Genomic DNA, 19,045 nt, shown 5'->3' on the forward strand with positions numbered 1-19,045 from the left:
GGCTCCTTGCAGGGCACTTCTGCAGCTCAGCTGCAAAACCCAGGCCTGAGTCACTGCTGGTGTGGAGCTTTTTCCAGAGCACCCCTGCAGCTCAACCACTCTTTGCAGCCCATTGGCAGTAAGAAAAAAAAAAATTAGTGAAATGGAAAAAAATTCCATAGAGCAAAACAACTCATTTAAAAACTCAATTGGATATATACAAAAAGAAGTAAAAAAAAAAAAAAAAAAAAGCTAATGAAGAAAATAACTCATTAAAAATCAGAACTGAACAAATAGAAATGAATGATTCTTTGAGACATCAAGAATCAGTCAAGCAAAATCAAAAAAAAATGAAAAATTAGAAAAATATTAAATATCTACTTGGAAAAAGAACAGACCTGGAAAATAGATCTAGGAGAATTAATTTGAGGATTGTTGGAGTTCCTGAAAATTATGATGAAAAAAAGAGCTAGATACTATTTTACAGGAAATCTCAAAAAGAACTGCCTAGAAGTAATAGAATCAGAAGGTAAAATAGGCATTGAAAAAATCCATTGAACAACTTCTGGAAAAGACCCTAAAATAAAAACTCCAAAGAATATTATGGTTAAATTTCAGAACTATCAGACTGAGGAAAAAATATTACAAGCAGCCAGAAAAAAAAAACCCAAACAATTCAAATACCAAGGTGCCACAATAAGGATCACTCAAGATCTAGCTGCTTCCACATTAAAAGATTAAAGGACCTGGAATCTGATATTTGGAAAGGCAAAAGAACTTAGAATGCAGCCAAGAATAAACTATCCAGCTAAGCTGAGCATTTTCGTCCTTGGAAGATGGACATTTAATGAAACAGATGAATTCCATTTGGTTCTAAGGAAAAAAACAGAAGTAACCAAAAAAAATTGATCTCCAGCCACAGGACTCAAGAGAAGCAGAAAAAGGTAAAAAGAACTCTTGGAAACTGTATTTCTGTTGTGGATATACATAAAGAGTATATGTATAATTTGATTTTACTGATATAACATAAAAGAGGAAGTAGAAATGGAAAGAGGATAATGTCAGAATAAGGGAAGAGGGGAGATTAAAAAGAGGGAAACTACATCCCACAAAGAGGCAAAAAAACCCCAATCGTATGTTTGTTTTACAGAAAATCTTCTCTCACCTCATTAAAAAGTGGAAGAGGAAAAGGGAAAAGGAAAAGAGTAATAAAGGAAGGGTACAAGAAAGGCGAAAAGACTCCAAGGGAGTGGGAAGGATCCTAAAGAGGGAGAGCTGCATAATGCAAGTGGTGCCCATAAGTTTAATATTGGGAAAGGGGAGCAAGAAAAAAAAAAGCATAATCTAGGGATAATAAGATGGCAGGAAATAAAGAATTAGTAATTTTAACCATAAATGTGAATGGGATGAACTCTTCCATAAAACAGAGGCAGATAGCAGACGGGATCAAAAGTCAGAACCCTATAATATGTTGTTTACAGGAAACACATTTAAAACAGGGAGATACATACAGAGTAAAAGTAAACGGCTGGAGCAGAATCTATTATGCTTCAGGTGAATAGCAGGGATAGCCATCCTGATCTTAGATCAAGCAAAAGCAAAAAATTCATCTAATTAAAAGAGATAAGGAAGAAAACTATATCTTGCTAAAGGGTAGCATAGACAATAAAGCAATATCAATATTAATATAGCATCTAACTTTCTAAAGGAGAAGGTAAGAGAGTTGCAAGAAGAAATAGACAGCAAAACTATAATAGTGGGAGATCTCAACTTTGTTTTTTCATAACTACATTAGTCAAACCACATAATAAATAAGAAAGAAGTTAAAGAGGTAACGAGAATACTAGAAAAGCTAAATATGATAGATTTTTAGCAGTGTTACTACTGGGCTAATATCCCAAAGAGATTTTAAAGAAGGGAAAGGGACTTGTATGTGCAAGAATGTTTGTGGCAGCCCTCTTTGTAGTGGCCAGAAACTGGAAACTAAGTGGATGCCCATCAATTGGAGAATGGCTGAATAAATTGTGGTATATGAATATTATGGAATATTATTATTCTGTAAGAAATGACCAATAGGATGATTTCAGAAAGGCCTGGAGAGACTTACATGAACTGATGCTGCGTAAAATGAGCAGGACCAGAAGATCATTATATACTTCAACAACAATATTATATGGTAATCAATTCTGATGGACATAGCCCTCTTCAACAATGAAGATGAACCAAATCCGTTCCAATAGAGCAGTAATGAACTGAACCAGCTACACCCAGGGGAAAAAAAAAACTCTGGGAGATGTCTATGAACAACTACATAGAGTTCCCAATCTTTCTATTTTTGTTCATCTACATTTTTGATTTCCTTCACAGGCTAATTGTACAAAATTTCAAAGTCCAACTCTTTTTATACAGCAAATTAACTGTTTGGACATGTATACATATATTGTTTTTAACTTATACTTTAACATATTTAACATGTATTGGTCAACCTGCCATCTGGAGGAGGGGGTGGGGAAGAGCAGGGGAAAAATTGGAACAAAAGGTTTTGCAATTGTCAATGCTGAAAAATTACCCATTCATATATCTTGTAAATAAAAAGCTATAATAATAATTAAAAAAAAGGAAAATGGTTCAAATTACTAGATGAAATATTTTAAATTATATATATATGTATATATATATATATATATATTCCTCAAATGAAATTATATTCAAATTATTAAGATTGAGAAAAATAATAGAGCACTAAAATCATAACATATTGATTTGACTCTTTAATTTGCTATTTATTAACTAACACTGAGAACTTATTTCCACATATCTGAAAGAGGATAAGAGCAATTACAGAACCTACCTGCTAACGTTGTTGTAAGGGAGCTAGGTGGTATGATGGGCAGAATGTTGAACTTGGAATCATAATGAACAGTTTGAATATTATCTCACACATTTACTATCTTTTATTATCCCGAGTAAATCCCTAGTTAGTACAGTGATTGTTATATAAATGGTTGTTGAAGTGAAATGATTTATTTAAACCAAAATAGGTTTCCTTATCTGTAAAAATAAGAAAAATAATAGTAACTATTTCATAAAGTTTTTAAAATGATAATGAAAATATAATAGCAAATTTATCTGGAAGAACAAAAAATTGAGAATATCTATAGAATAAATAATTTTGAAAATGTAGTAAGATTGTCTGTGTCAGATTTCAAATCAAAACAAGAGGCCTGGAGAGATTTTTATGAACTGAGACTAAGTGAAATGAGCAGAACCAGGAGATCATACATGGCAACAACAAGAATATATGATGATCAGTTCTGATGAACATGGTTTTCCTCAACAATAGGATGATTCAAACTAGTTCCAATTATTCAGTGATAAAGAAAGCCATCTACACCCAGAAAGAGAACTGTAGGAACTGAGTGTGGACCACAACATAGCATTCTCACTCTTTCTGTTGTTTGCTTGCATTTTCTTTTTTCTCAGTTTTATTTTTCTTGATCCAATTTATTTTTTGTGCCGCAAGATAACTATAAAACTATGTATACATATATTGGATTTAACATATATTTTAACATGTATTGGACTATATGCCATCTAGGGGAGGGGATGGGGGGAAGGAAGGAAAATTTGGATCAGAAGCTTTTGCAAAGGTCAATGTTGAAAAATTACCCATGCATATGTTTTGTAAATAAAAAAAATAAAATCCATTGAATTCCTATTTAAAAAAAAAAAAGAAATACAGTGGTGGCTAATGGAATAGATTGGAAACACCATACATTGTAATAAATGACCAGAGTTATTTAGTGTTTGAGAAACCCAAAGATTGAAGCTTTTGAAATAAAAACTCATTACTTGGCAAAATATGCTAGAAATAGTACAGCAGAAATTAGGAATGGATCAATATCATGCAAGAATATACCATGATAATGTCAAAATGGGTATATGATTTAGACATAGAGGGTGATGCCATTAGCAAATTAGGAGTGTATATAGAATAGTCTTTCTATAAGATCTATGGATAAAGGAAGAAATTAGAGTCAAATAACAGAGAGTAATGTAAACTGGATAATTTTGAATATATTAACTTAAATGACTTTTGCACCAACAAAACCAATGTGACAAAAAATTAGAAGGAAATCAGAGAACTCAGGAAAATGTTTACAGGAGTCTTTCTGATAAAGGCCTAATTTCTCAAACATATAGAGAACAGAGTCATATTTACAAGAATACAAATCATTCCCCAATTGATAAATGGTCAAAGGAAATGAATAGGAAGTTTTCAAATGAAGAAATTAAAGCTATTTATAAACACATGAAAATACTCCAAATCAAATGGCTAGTTGTCTAACAAAAACTGAGCAATCTGAAAAAAAACGGAAAAGGAATGAAATGAGTTAACATATTAAGTACTTTGTAAATCTTAAAACACTATATAAACATAAGCTATTATAATAATGATGAAATGAATTAGCTTATAAAGAATTTTTGAAATTTTAAGATACTACATAAATGTAGATTACTAGCTTGTTAATACTAAAAATAATGAATTAGTGAAATATCACAAATACATGCATGAATTAGAGTTTTCCTCTAATAATTCAGTGTAGCTAAAAGAGCACATCCTTTCTAGCCTGTTTTAAGAAGCCTCTCTTTCAGAGGCTATCAGCTATTAGCAAAAGGGATTACTTGAAAAAAACTTAAGAAGGTAACCAGAGGGCAATGCTGGTTAAAATATTTCTGTATTTCAAATTAATTATTAAAAATGGGAGCAGGAAAGAAGCTTATAGTTAATCAACTGCCTCCTTCCCTGACAGGCATTTCAAAATAAAGCATTGGCAACTTGCAAGAACAGATCAAAACATGCTTCACACCTGGGAGTCATGAAAATGAGGAAAGCAGGAATCAGGATAAGTAACTTTTGTTGGACAAGAAATATCTAGAAGTAATTAGGATGAGGATTTCTATATTTAGAAATAACATAGAAAATAATAGTAAGAGATCATTAAACCTCACTTGTCTCTTTAGGGGAAAAAATGGCATCTTTTCTCATATTTGTGGATCATCTATATTGTTTGTCCCCTGCTTTTTTAAAGAACCTTTATTAGGTAGCCAAGACTGAATTCCTTAAAAGATACTTTGTGTTAGTTAAATTTAACTTCTCCTTAAGGCAGCTTCCTACTTTTATTAACTCATTTAAAGACTCCATATTTCTCATATTTTCCTGACTTCATTAAGTACATTAACAAGTCATTTCAAAGTAAACTTCTTATAATGTCTATGATAAATATATATATATATATATATATATCTACATAAATATAGATAGATAGATAGATAGATAGATAGATAGATAAATAGATAGATAGATACCTTAGACCACATTAGTGTTTGGGTCAATTTAGGCAGAAAGTCTGTATTGTGTTTCACTGACTAGAATAGAATATATATTCTATTTATCTCCAAAAATAATAGGGAGAGGCCCAGTAGCATTAATATCTATGATCACTATTTCAAGATCAATACCTTTAGTCAAATTATCTTTAGTCAAATGGTTGATTGTCAAATAGCAGCTTTTTGAAAAACAAATATAAAAGTCACCAATTACATTGAAAGTAAAAAATTCCTTTTATGAAAACATATGCTCACAATTTCATGAAAGAAATATGATATGTTCCAGAAGAATCCAAGAGAATCAGGGTAACCCAGAAGATCATTTCAGCCAGTCAACTTTTATATGGGAAGCAGGGTTGTTCCTGTAGTGTGTGTATATTTCATAATATTTCATAAACAACTAGGTACTACAGTTTCAATTATCCTCTTGGATAGAAAGAAGTGCATCTGTCAGCAATTCTCAGCACATCAGCTGAGCTGGGAAAGTGATTTCCATTCCCTGCTTTCCAAGGAGGTGGAACTATTTGCAAGACCCTATTTTTCCCAGATGCAAAAATTCCCTCCTGTGTGTGGTCAATGTGCAGATAAAAGGGGACAGGGAGGAAGGCCAATTTTATGAAAAACAAAACCACTTGCAAAGGGAAAATTTGCAAAAATATAGGCTACCTAAGGTGATCAAATGCTTCATAATTTTTAGCTTCTGTTCTTGGCTGCCTAGAAGTCATAAGAAAGAACTCAGATGGGATTCTGACTCCTACTAGAAGAAGAAAAATTTCTGGAAGGATATCCTATTTCCACACAAAAGATTAAACAGAGAAGAAGGCAAGAAGCTTTGGGGACTGATGGAGAAAGGAGAATCCTTAGACTTGAGTCCAAAACTGGCCCATAGGAAAAAATGTAAAGGAAGAAAAGTTAGATTTTAGCACCTCTTTCTCAACTTGGATCCCCTGAGCACACCCCTTTCATTTTTAATCCTCTCTTTCCCATTTATTTTGTTCATAGCTGGCTGTCAAATAGTAACTACTAAGATTTTAGCTGAATGGGTTTTATATTTTAATAGGGAAATCTTGAAGACTGAAAAGTCTTGAGTACTCAAAAGGAATGTCATCGGTGATAAAATACAAGCTTTGACACTAGTGTAGGTGAACTTCTTGGAAACTGTTACAATAGTATTTCAATAGTAACCATCTATTTTTTAAATCCTCCACTAAATTTGTAAGGATCAAGTCTTAACTTTTAATGTGTGGTTCAAAATGTTTTTATCAAAGATGTTAATGGGAGATATACATAACAAGTTTGTCAATTTGCAGGTAATCAATCTCTGGAGGTAGAACCAAAGTGGGGGAATGAAGCCAGAAAGCAGCTCCCGATCTCCCAGTTTCCTTTGAAAACCACATGAAACCAAGCCTCTGAACAGAGTAATAGAATGAAATCCTGCTCAAGATAGAATGGAAATATATCAAGAAAGTTTAGTCTCACTGAGGTGAAAGGGATGTTCAGTGCAGCATAGACAGAGGCTGGGAAAGCCAGTGAGAGAGTCTTAATCAAAGCAGATCAACAACTGAGAATCTCAGTCCTGTCTTAGTAGTAGAGCAAATCAGGATGGCAGTCCCCAGTCCAAGCTTAGAAGGCAAATTCTTGGAAACCTGGTATCCTTGGAAAGAGCTGATAAAGCTACCTCTTGTAAACATAAAGGGCTCATAAGCTCTAAGCCAAAGCTAAGAACTTCACAGTTAGCTTGAGACAGAGTCACCTTTACCCCAGGAGCTGACAATACCCATAAAAGTTAAAAAAAGGAAAATACCAAAAGAAAAGGAAAGAAAATGATCAAGAAAAAGAAAAGAACCTTGACCATAAAAAGCTAGTATGGTGATAGGAAAGACAAAAACATCAACTCAAATGAGGACAAACTGTCGATAGAAAAAATTTCATATAGTAATATGAATTGGTCTCAAGTCCAAAAAGCCTTCTTGGAAGTGCTCATAAATGTAAACAAGAGAAGTAAAAGAAAAAAAAATGAGAAAAGAAGTGAGAAGTATGGGAGAATCAGCAACTTTGAAAAGGAAGGGAATTCCTTTAAAAATACAATTGACCAAATGCAAAAAAAAAAAAAAATTCACCGAAGAAAACAACATCTTCAAAAATAGAATTAACAAAATGGAAAAACGATACAAAAGCTAAGTGAATAAAATCACACCTTAAAAACTAGAATGGGGCAAATGAAAGCTAATGACTTTTTGAGACCTCAAGAACAGTCAAACAAACTAAAAAAGAATGAAAAAATGTAAAATACCTCATTGAAAAAACAGTTGACCTGGAAAATAGACCCAGGAGAGACAATTTAAAAAGTATTGGTCTACCTGAAGATCATGACTATAAAAAGAGCCTTGACAGCAATCTTCAAGAGATGATCAAGTAAAACTGTCCCAGTATTATAGAAACAAAAGGGAAAATGCTCATTGAAAGAATCCGCTGATCACTTTTAGAAAGAGATCCCACAAGAAAAACCCCAAGAAACGTTGTAAAACTCCAGAACTATCATCTCAACGAAAAAATACTTCAAGCTGCCAGAAAAAAAAACAATTCAAATATCAAAGAGCAACAGTCAGGATTACTCGGGATTTGGTAGCTTCTACAATAAAGGATCAGAGGCCCTGGAATACTATATTCTAGAAAGCAAAAGACCTGGGGTTACAACCCATAATTAACTACTTAGAGAGATTCAGCATCATCTTTCAGGGGAGGCAGTAGATCTTCAACATAGTAAAAGACCTTCAATCATTTCTATTGAAAAGATACAGAACTAAACAGAAAATTTAATCTTCAAATATAGGACTCAAGAGAAGTATAGAGAGGTAATCAGGGGAGGAAAAAACTATATACATATATAATTTGAAGGTAAATTGTTTAAATCCTTAGATGGGAAAATGATATTTGTAACTCTTGAAAACAGTATCTGTAACTGGAGCAAACAAAGGGAGACATCAAATGAATGATGAAGTGTGTAGTTGTAAATAGACTCTGATATGATGACATAAAAGAAAAAGACATTAAGCGGTGGAAAAAAGTCTGCACTGGAAAAAGAGGAAAGGGAAGGTATGAAGGGACAATTAGATCACATTAGGATTACAAAAGATTTATAACAATCAAGAGAAAGAAGGAAGGGGGATGAATAGTGTCTGAAGTTTGATCTTATCAGTTCTGGTTCAAAGAGGGAGTAACTTAATCATTCAGTTGGGTATAGAAATTTATCTAACCTTATAAAGAAGGAGGAGAAGAAAAAAGGGAAGAAAAGGGAGGATAGAAAGGAGGAAAGGAACATTAGGAAAAAAAGGTAAGAGTGGGGGGGTGATAGGAGATAAGGCAATGGATGGGCTGGGTCAAAAAAAAAAGCATAACACTACTAAGGACAAGATAGAAAGGGAGAACAAAAGTATATACTGTGGAGAAAATAGGATGGAGGGAAATACAGACCTGGCAATCATAACTGTGAATGTGAATGGGATGAACTTTCCCATAAAATGAAAGTGAGTAGCAGAGTTGTTTACACATTTGACACAGAGAGACCTATACAAAGTAAATGTAAAAGGCTGGAATATTTTATTTATTATGCTTTAGCTGAAGTAAAAAAGCAGGGGTAAGCAAATCTGATCTCAGAAAAAGCAATAGTAAAATAGAGCCAATTAAAAGACATTAGGAAGATAAGTACATCATGATAAAGGGTACCTTAACAATGAAGTAGTAAGGATATTAAATGTATATGTACCAAGTGATAGAGCATACAAATTCCTAGAGAAGATATTACACTAATTACAGGGAGAAATAGACAGTAAAACTTTACTAGTGGGGGAACTCACACCTTCCCTCTCAGAATCATACAAATCTAACCATAAAATAAACAAGAAAAAAACTAGGGAGATTAATTGGATCCTAGAAAATCTATATATGAAAGACTGCTGGAGAAAACTGAATAGAGACAGAAAGCAATACACATTTTTCTCAGCAGTGTATAGTACCTACATAAAAATTGTCCATGTCTTGGGGCATAGAAACCTCACAATCAAATGCAGAAAGGCAGAAATAATAAATGTTTCCTTTTTAGACCTCACCACAATAGAAATTATATTCAATAAAAGACCAGGGAAAGATAGACTAAAAACCAATTGAAAATTAAATAATCAAATTCTAAAGAATGAGTGGGTCAAACAACAAATCACAGAAATAATCCACAATTTTATACAAGAGAATGACAAAAATGAGACAAAATACTAAAAGCTACGGAGTCTTAAAAATGTGAATGTCCAAGTGAAGCAAATCTTAGAGGAAATTTTATATCTCTAAAAAACTACATGAATAAAATAAAGAGGCGTTTAATGAATTAGGCATTAAAATTCCCCAATTAATTAGCAAATTATAAATTTTGAAACTCAAAGTATTGATTAAGAAAACTGACACAAAAAAAAACTATTGAACTAATAAGTAAAATTAAGAGCTGATTTTATGAAAAAATAAATAAAACTTTGGTTAATTTGATTAGAAAAAGGAAAGAAAAAAACAACAACAACAACAAATCACCAGCATCAAAAATGAAAAGGATGAACTTACTACCAATGAAAAAAAAAATAAAGCAATATTTAGGAGCTATTTTTCCCAACTATATGGCAACAAATGGAACAACCTAGCTGAAACAAATGAATATTTACAAAAATATAAATTTTCCAGATTAACAGAAGAGGAAATAAAATACTTAAATAGTCCCATTTTAGAAAAAGAAATTGAACAAGCTATTAATGAACTCCTCCGGAGCCAGATGGATTCACAAATGAATTCTACTAAACATTTAAAGAACAATTAATTCTAATATTATGCAAATTATTTGGAAAAATGGGTAAAGAAGGAGTACTGCCAAATTCTTTCTATGCTCATACTAAAGCAGGAAGGACCAAAACAGAAAAAGAAAATTATAGACCAATCTCCCTAATGAGTATTGATGCAAAAACAAATTAAATAAAATATTAGCAAAAAGATAACAGCAACTTATCAGTAAGATAATATTCTATGACCAAGTGGGATTTATACCAGGAATGCATGGCTGATTCAGTCTCAGGAAAACTACTGACCATATCAATAACAAAACCAACAGAAATTATATGATAATCTCAATAGATGCAGAAAAAGCTTTTGACAAAATATAGCACCCATTCCTATAAAAAACACTAGACAGCTGTAGTATTCTCTGGTTCCATTTTCTTGGTGTCTCTGGAAGCAGCCTTCCTTTTAGTTCGGTAATCACTGTGAGAACAGCCAGGTGTTAAAGTCCCAATCCTTTATTATCTCTTTGCCTGATGCTGGGCAGCTTTCTGGAGAGCTTTTCAGTGTGGCCTTGGTCTTAGTGGGGGAAGTGCAGAAGGTCAGGCCAGCCACCAGGAAGATCAAAAATCAAATTGAATTTCTCCCTTTGCTTCTGAGAGCTTAAGCTCCTGCCTCCAGTTCTTTGTCTTCTCTGCCTCTAAGAACTTATGTGCTTGTCTTCTGTGGCTCTTAGTCCCTGCTTATATGCTCCACACTGAGTATAAACCAATCATTATATCACTAGGAAAACATTATTTGTTGTAAGATTAAATCAATCATACTGAACCATGCTAAACTAGATAACCAATGTATCATCAATTCCACTTAGTACCTTGTTTCAAGTTTTGGCCCAGAACAGACAGCAAAGGAATAAATGGAGTTTTCCTTAAAATAATAAGCATTGTCTATCTAAAATCAACAGCAAACATTATTTGTAAAGAAGAGAAACTATGCATTCTTGCTAAGATCAAGATGAAACAAGGATACCCATTAGCACCACTATTACTCAACATTGTCCTAGAAATGTTGGCTTTAGCAATAAGAAAAGAAAAAAAAGGAATTAGAATAATCAATGAGGAAATAAAACTATTACTCTTTGAAGATCATAAGATATACTTAGAGAATCCTAGAAAATCACCCAAAAATCTATGGGAAACAATCCATAGCTTTGGCAAAGTTTCAGGAAATAAACACACACAAATTATCAGTATTTCTATATATTACTGACAAAGCCCATTAGCATTAGATAGAAAGTGAAATTCCATTTAAAATTACTGTAGACAAAAAAATATTTGTGTGTTTACCTGCCAGGACAAACCCAGAAACTATATGAGCACAATTGCAAAGCACTTTTCACACAAAGTCAGATGAAAACAATTGAAAAATATCAATTGTTCATGGGGAGGCTGAACTAATATAATAAAAATGATAATTTTGCCTAAATCAGTCTACTTGTTCATTGCTATACCAATCAAACGAACAAAAACATTTTTATAGAGTTAGAAAAACTAAAGCAAAACTCATCTGGAAGAACAAAAAATCAAGACTATCAAGGGAATTAAAGAAAAATAATTCAAAGCAATACCAGCCCTAAAATTTTACTATAAAACAGCAGCCATTAAAACCATTTGATACTAGCTAAGAAATAAGAGTGATGGATCAGTGAAATCAGTTAGACACACATCGACAATAATCAATGACTATGGAAATCTAGAATTTTGATAAACCCCCAAACTCTAGTTTTTGAGATTAAAAATTCACTATTTGACCAAAAAAATTGCTGGGGAAAAATATGTCAGAAACTCAGCACAGACTTACATCTCACATGCCATATCAAAATAAGTTCAAAACATGTACATGATTTGGGAATAAAGGGTGATACCATAAGCAAATAAAGAGAACAAGGGATAATTTACCTCTCAGATCTTTGGAGAAGGGAGAAACTTATGATCAAAGAAGAACTAGAGAACATTATAAAAGCAAAAATGGATAACTTTGATTGCATTAAATTAAAAAGTTTTTGAACAAACAAAACCAATAGAAACAAGATTAAAAGGGAAATACAAAGCCTGGAAGCATTTTTACAGCTAATGCTTCTGATAAATGTTTTATTTCTAAAATATATAAACTACTGTGTCAAATTTATAAGAAGATAAGTCATTCTTCAGTTGATAAATGGTCAAAGGATATGAACAGGCGATTTTCAGATGACAAAATTAAAACCATCTATGGTCGTATGAAAAAATTCTGTATTCATTTCTTTTTTGTTTTTTCCCTCTTCCATGGTTTTTTCTTTTAATCTTTTTCTGATTTTCTCCACCAATGTGATTCATAAAGCAATGTGTATTAGAAAGAAAGGAAGAAAGAAAGAAAGGAAGAAAGAAAGAAAGAAAGAAAGAAAGAAAAGAAAGAAAGAAAGAAAGAAAGAAAGAAAGGAAGGAAGGAAGGAAGGAAGGAAGGAAGGAAGGAAGGAAGGAAGAAAGAAAGAAAGAAAGAAAGAAAGAAAGAAAGAAAGAAAGAAAGAAAGAAAGAAAGAAAGAAAGAAAGAAAGAAAGAAAAGAAAAGAAAAGAAAAGAAAAGAAAAGAAAAGAAAAGAAAAGAAAAAGAATGTAAGTATCTTTAAAAGCAAAAAAAAAAGTTAAGGAAGCATATGATCATGACAATACTTTTTTATTGGAATTTTCAAATTGGGAACCTGTAATCCTTAGTATGAAGAAAAAAAATTAAAGGTAACATTGTAGAATATGCTTCCCTTCCCTAACAAAGCAGAAGTTTTCAAACAAAATCTACATGACAGGGTATTACTAAGATGATTTCTGTTTGGATTAGATCAGGGCTTCTTAAACTTTTCCCACTTGTGATTCCTTTTCACTTGAGAAAATTTTATATGATTTATATAAAATATATATATGATTATATATATATACAAATCATTTGCTGATAATAAATCATAAGGAAATTTATTTTGAAACAATTCCTTGGTATATATATATGTATATATATATAATTTTATTATTTAATAAAGATGAATGCAAATCTGCATACTAATCAGATGAATATGCTTGTTTATTTTTCCATAAAGAATTAAATTTTTGGCAGAATATTTGATAATACAGGATACAGAGAATCTTCAATATTTTTCAGAGTTGATTGTTTTGAAATTCCATGATCCCACATTCAGTAACCCATAATTTAAGAAACTTTCAATTAGATGACCTCTAAAATAGATCTGGATCTATTTTAGATTTCGGTTAAGGTTAAGGTTAAGGTTAAATATCTTTAGGAAATTGTTCAAAGTTGTACTTTTCCCATGGAATCTTTCATTGTTAAAAATATTGCAGCCAGTACATACTCACCATATGTCATCCTTTTCTCCTTGCAAGGATCCACAACTTCACTTTTTCTGGGCTCTTAATGCCATGATTAGTTGCTATACAGCAGCAAAGTGGCCCAGTAGAGTGCCTGGCCTAAAGTCAGGAAGAGTACTCTTTCTGAGTTCATATCTGGTTTCAGATACTTACTAGTAAATCACCCAATTCTAGTAGCCTCACTTTCCTCATCTATAAAATGAGATGGAAATGATGAAAAATTCTAGCATCTCTGCCAAGAAACCCCAAAATGGGGTCACAGAGTTGAACAGGAATGAAAATGCTTGAATAGCAAAAGCAAAAAAATCAAGAGAAAAAAAATTATATTCCTAATTTCATTGATAGTCAATTCCCTCTATCAACATAGATCAATACCTTGCTATACCATTTATAAGCTTCCAGTCAATAATCTAAGATGCTTAAAGGTTAAGTCACTTATTTAGAATCTGACCATCAGTGTGTGGAAGGGAAAAGACTAAATCATGTCTTCCTGATTACTCATTCTAGCCTTAATTCCTTCTACCATACTTTTATGTAAAATTGAATTCCAAAGGCAGGCCTTTGGTTAGTAGAGAAATTTGAAGTCCTTAAAACATTGTAAAATTTACCAAATGTCAGCCAGCTTATTATCCTCTTCCTATTGTAATTCTAGCTTAGTTCATCAACTAGCTACAAGGAAAGCTCAATGGGATTTCAAGCAACTACATATTATGATCTGGTAAAAAAGGCACTCTTCATCCACTTTTTTTTTATCAGATCTTTTGGGGATGCTTAAAAATCTTATTTAAGAGACTCTTCAATATTCTGGTACTTTTTATAAATCAAGAAGCAATAAGGATTTCCTATCAAATGTGTATGTGTATAATATATTTAATGAGCTCAGATTTAGACCCAAGTAACCAGGTACTCTTAATCCAAATGCATTGTTCTTGCTACTGAATCATACTTAAAAGCTTAACATATAGACTATGAGATTTAACATTTTTTCAGCTTTTGCCTTATTCTCTTTCAACTCAGGCCTAAACTACCTTCAGTCCATTTCCTTAATAGGCCATCTCCCCATTATCCTATCCTTATCTTCCTATAATCCAGAACCTTCATTCTAGACCATGGATCTTCTGTCTTGGATAAGTCAGCTTTTATCTTTTCTTCTAATTTTCTTCTAATAATCCTTATTAGATTATGATGTCAATGAGGACCAGAAATACCTTAGCTTTATTTGCCACATAGCAAGCATTTAATTAATGCTTTATATAGCTTTCTTCCTCTCTCTACCATCTATCTTCTTCCTATATTACCTTAACAGATGGATAGACAAATAGATAATGTTAATAGATATGTTAAAAATAGATACATATTGCCTTAGAATAAATGAACCTGAATTTGTTATAAATGCCAAAAAGAATATATTTTATATTTATATTCATTTTATTGTTCATTATATATTTATTAATATATTTGTGTTTATAATATTTACAGACAGAATATTATATATATTAATTATGTTATATATAAAAAGAAAGATATGATACGATGCTCAATCATTTTGATGTGTTGGGTTTTTTGTAAGAGTTTCATATTTTCATTCTATTTTCAGGTACCCTATAACTTAACTATTCTACTCTGTTTCCCTATAATATAGTTTGTCTCTTACTAAGGAAGGAGAAATATCCTCTGGCCTATTTTTCTCATGTTGCTGTGAAACTTTATTGAAATTCAGGAAGGACCTTATTGTAGTGCTTCCCTACTGTTCATCAATGTACTTTGCAAAGTAGGAAAATTAATTTTTTTAAATGAATCAGTTCTCTCAATTTTGTTCTTTCTCTTTCTTGTATTAAAGATCTCCCCCCCAAAAAAAAACATAACTGAAGATGTTACAAAAGGAACAGGAAAGTCATTAATAATAAAAGAAATATGATTGTTGTATGCTCACACATGAATTACCATTTTCCTTAGAGTAAGGATCAATATTTCAATATTATCTTTAACTCTTACCTTTCAATTGCTGAGATTTCTGCTATTTCTTCCAACACTGCTCTACCAATTAATAGAATTCCATATTAAGTGATTCCTGAATTATAGTCACTAAATGATCTATTTGTCCCCATTTTCTCCCTCCAATGATTCATTCTACCTAACACTTCCCAATTAACATGAAGTTTTATTATGATTATATCATTCCCCACTCATAAACTTTCAGTGGTTATTGCCTAATGAACAAATTTCATTCAAGTAAAATTAATTGATTGATAGTTCTCTGAATATTCTCTGCTGATTCCCAGTATTTACCCATTTTTTGCTACTATGAGTTTAAGGACATAGAAAACTCTGGAGAGTGTATGTATTGCATATATATGTGTGTAGGTAATGGTGATGAATAACTGTGTTTAGGTTAGAGGATATATGAGTAGTTCATTGAAGAGTGACAGTATTACTGAGAATCTGAAGGTATAAAAGAGAAAACAAGAATAGATCAAGCACTACAGTATGTATTTTCTTTAGTAGCCTTACAAAAGAGAAGTTTTCTTTTATGAAAGGTAGAAAGGAGAACACAGCATATCTAAAGTTGGCAGAGAAGTTGTTAAATGGGGAACTGAGAAGTTGAAGAATTTCATATCAAATAGCTTTGATCTCAGTAAAGTAAGACATAAAGTAAATTAACGTGGGAATGAAGGAATTTGGAAGACTGGGGGAAAAGTTAGGAAGAGTTTTTTTTTTAATGCAATACAGAATAGTTGAGAAGTGAAAAAGAATACTATTAATGAAAAGAAATGTTCATTGTTTTTCAGTTGTTTCACTCATGTCTAACTCTCCATGACCACATTTGGACTTTTCTTGGCAGAGATATTGGAGTGATTTCTTCTCTAGCTCATTTTACAGATGAGCAAAATAAGGCAAACAGGGTTAATTGATCCCCTCAGTGTCACACAGCTGTTGTGTCCCCAAAGATGAATCTTCCTGATTCTAGACCTGACACTCAATCCACTGCACTATTTAGCACTGCTCCTCTTCAAAGGAATATCCAAAAGAGATTAAATAGCATGTATTTGCAGTGAATGTCTCCTTCATACAACCATGGCACATTTACTATTTGAATCACTCACTTAAATATAATTGTATACTCTCTTTTAGTATCCTTTGTGTTAATATTTTTAGTCAATCAGTGAACTAAAATTTATTAAGTGTCGACTATGTTCTTTTTTATAATAGTAAGCTTATTTGCTTTAAATACACATTGCTTTATAAATCATGTTGGAAGAGAAAAATCAGAACAAAAGGGAAAACCATGGAAGAAATAAAAAAAAAAAAAAACAGAAAAAAGAAGCGATCATAGCATGTGTTCATTTACATTCAGTCTTCTTAGTTCTTTTTCTGGATGCAGGTGGCATTTTTTGTTCAAAGTCTATTGGGATTACTTTTGATCACTGAACTACTGAGAAGAACTGAGCCTTTAATAGTTGATCACTGCACATTCTTGCTATTATTGTATACAATGCATTCCTAGTTCTGTTTGTTTTGCTTAACAACAGTTCATGTAAATTTTTCCAGGCCTTTCTACAATCAGCTTGTCTATCATTTTTTACAGCACAAAAATAATATTCTATTACCTTCATGTGCCACAACTTGTTCAGCCATTCCCAAATTGATCATTGATGATTCCTTTTCAAATTCTTTGCTACTACAAAAAGAGCTGCTAAAAATATTTTTGGATATGTGGGTCCTTTTCTCTTTATGATTTCCTAGGGATACAGACCCAATAATGGCACATTTGGGTCAAAGGGTATTCACAATTTGATAGCCCTTTGGGCATAGTTTCATATTGCTCTCCAGAATTGTTGGATCATATCACAAGTCCACCAACTATGCAATAGTGTCCCAGTTTTCCCATAATCCCTCCAACATTTATTATTGTCTTTTCCTGCCACCTTAGACAATCTGAGAGGTGTGAGGTAGTATCTTAGAGTTGTTTTATGTAAAGGGCATGAACTCAGTATGATTAGTTTAATCCTATAACAAGGTGTTAACTGTTTGGAATTAAGATGATGATTCTCTAGTTTATATGTACTTAGTACTTAGTATAGTTCTACAAGTTGAGATCTATTCTACAAGATTGACACCTACAATGATGTATTTATAATAGAATATATAAGAGCCAACAAGGACTGGAAGAAGAACATCTTCATCAGCCTTGTGGTGGCTCTCCTGCATTTTCTCCACAGAAATCAAGACCCTTCTGGAGGGCCTCCAGAAAGCTAGCAGAGCCCCAGATGAAGGAGACAGACTGTGAAGGAGATAATAAAGACTTTGGATTTTATCCCTGACTATTCTTGTGGTGATTGCTCTGCTGAAAACAAGGCTGGTCCCGAGACCCCAGAAAGCTAACCAGAACCTTAAAATTTTAATTTACATTTCTCTAACCAATAATGACTTAGAGCATTTTTTTTCATATAACTATAGATGGCTTTAATTTCATCACCTGAAAGTTTTCTGTTCATATCATCTGATCATTTATCAATTGGGAAATGACTTGTATTCTTATAAATTTCATAGAGTTCTTCATGTTTTAGAAATGAAAGCTTAATAAAAATACTGGCTGTAAAGATTTTTTTCCCCAGCTTTGTACTTCCATTTTAATCTTGTTTCTGGTAGTTTTGTTTGTGCAAAAGCTTTCTAATTTAATGTAATCAAAGTTGTCCATTTTATGTTTCATAAAATTCTCTAGTTCTTCTTTGGTCATAAATTCCTCTCTTCTTCCAAGATCTGATATGTAAATTATCCCTTGTTCTCCTATACTGTATCCTCCTGTATGTCCAAATCATGTATTCATTTTGACCTTGTTTTTGGTATGTGATGTGAAATGTATGTCTAGGCAGAGTTTCTTTCATATTATTTTCCAGTTTTTCATATTATTTTTGTCAAATAGTGAGTTCTTATTCCAGAAACTTGAGTTTGGAGTTTATCAAATAAGAGATTTCTATAGGCTTTGATTATTGTGTCATGTGTATCTAATCCATTCCACTGATCCACCACTCTGTTTCTTAGCCAGTACCAAATGGTTTTGATGACTGCCATTTTATAATATAGTTTTAAGTTTGGTTCTGCTAAACCATCATGTATTTTTTTTCATTAATTCCCTTGATATTCTTGACCTTTTGTTCTTACACATTTTAGCAGTTTGATTGGTATGGCACTGAACAAGTAGACCAATTTAGGCAGAATTGTCATTTGTATTATATTACCTCAGCATCCCCATGAACAATTGATAATTTTTGATTGTATAGATTTGGCTTTGTGTGAGAATTGCTTTGTAATTGTGTTCATATAGTTCCTGGTTTTGCCTTGGCAGATAGATCCCCAAGTATTTTATTTTGTCCATGGTAATTTTATTATTTTTTAATAATTATAACTTTTTATTGACAGAACGCATGCCTGGGTAATTTTTTACAACATTATCC

The sequence above is a fragment of the Antechinus flavipes genome, chromosome 3 (assembly GCF_016432865.1).
Source record: "Antechinus flavipes isolate AdamAnt ecotype Samford, QLD, Australia chromosome 3, AdamAnt_v2, whole genome shotgun sequence".
NCBI lineage: Eukaryota > Metazoa > Chordata > Mammalia > Dasyuromorphia > Dasyuridae > Antechinus > Antechinus flavipes.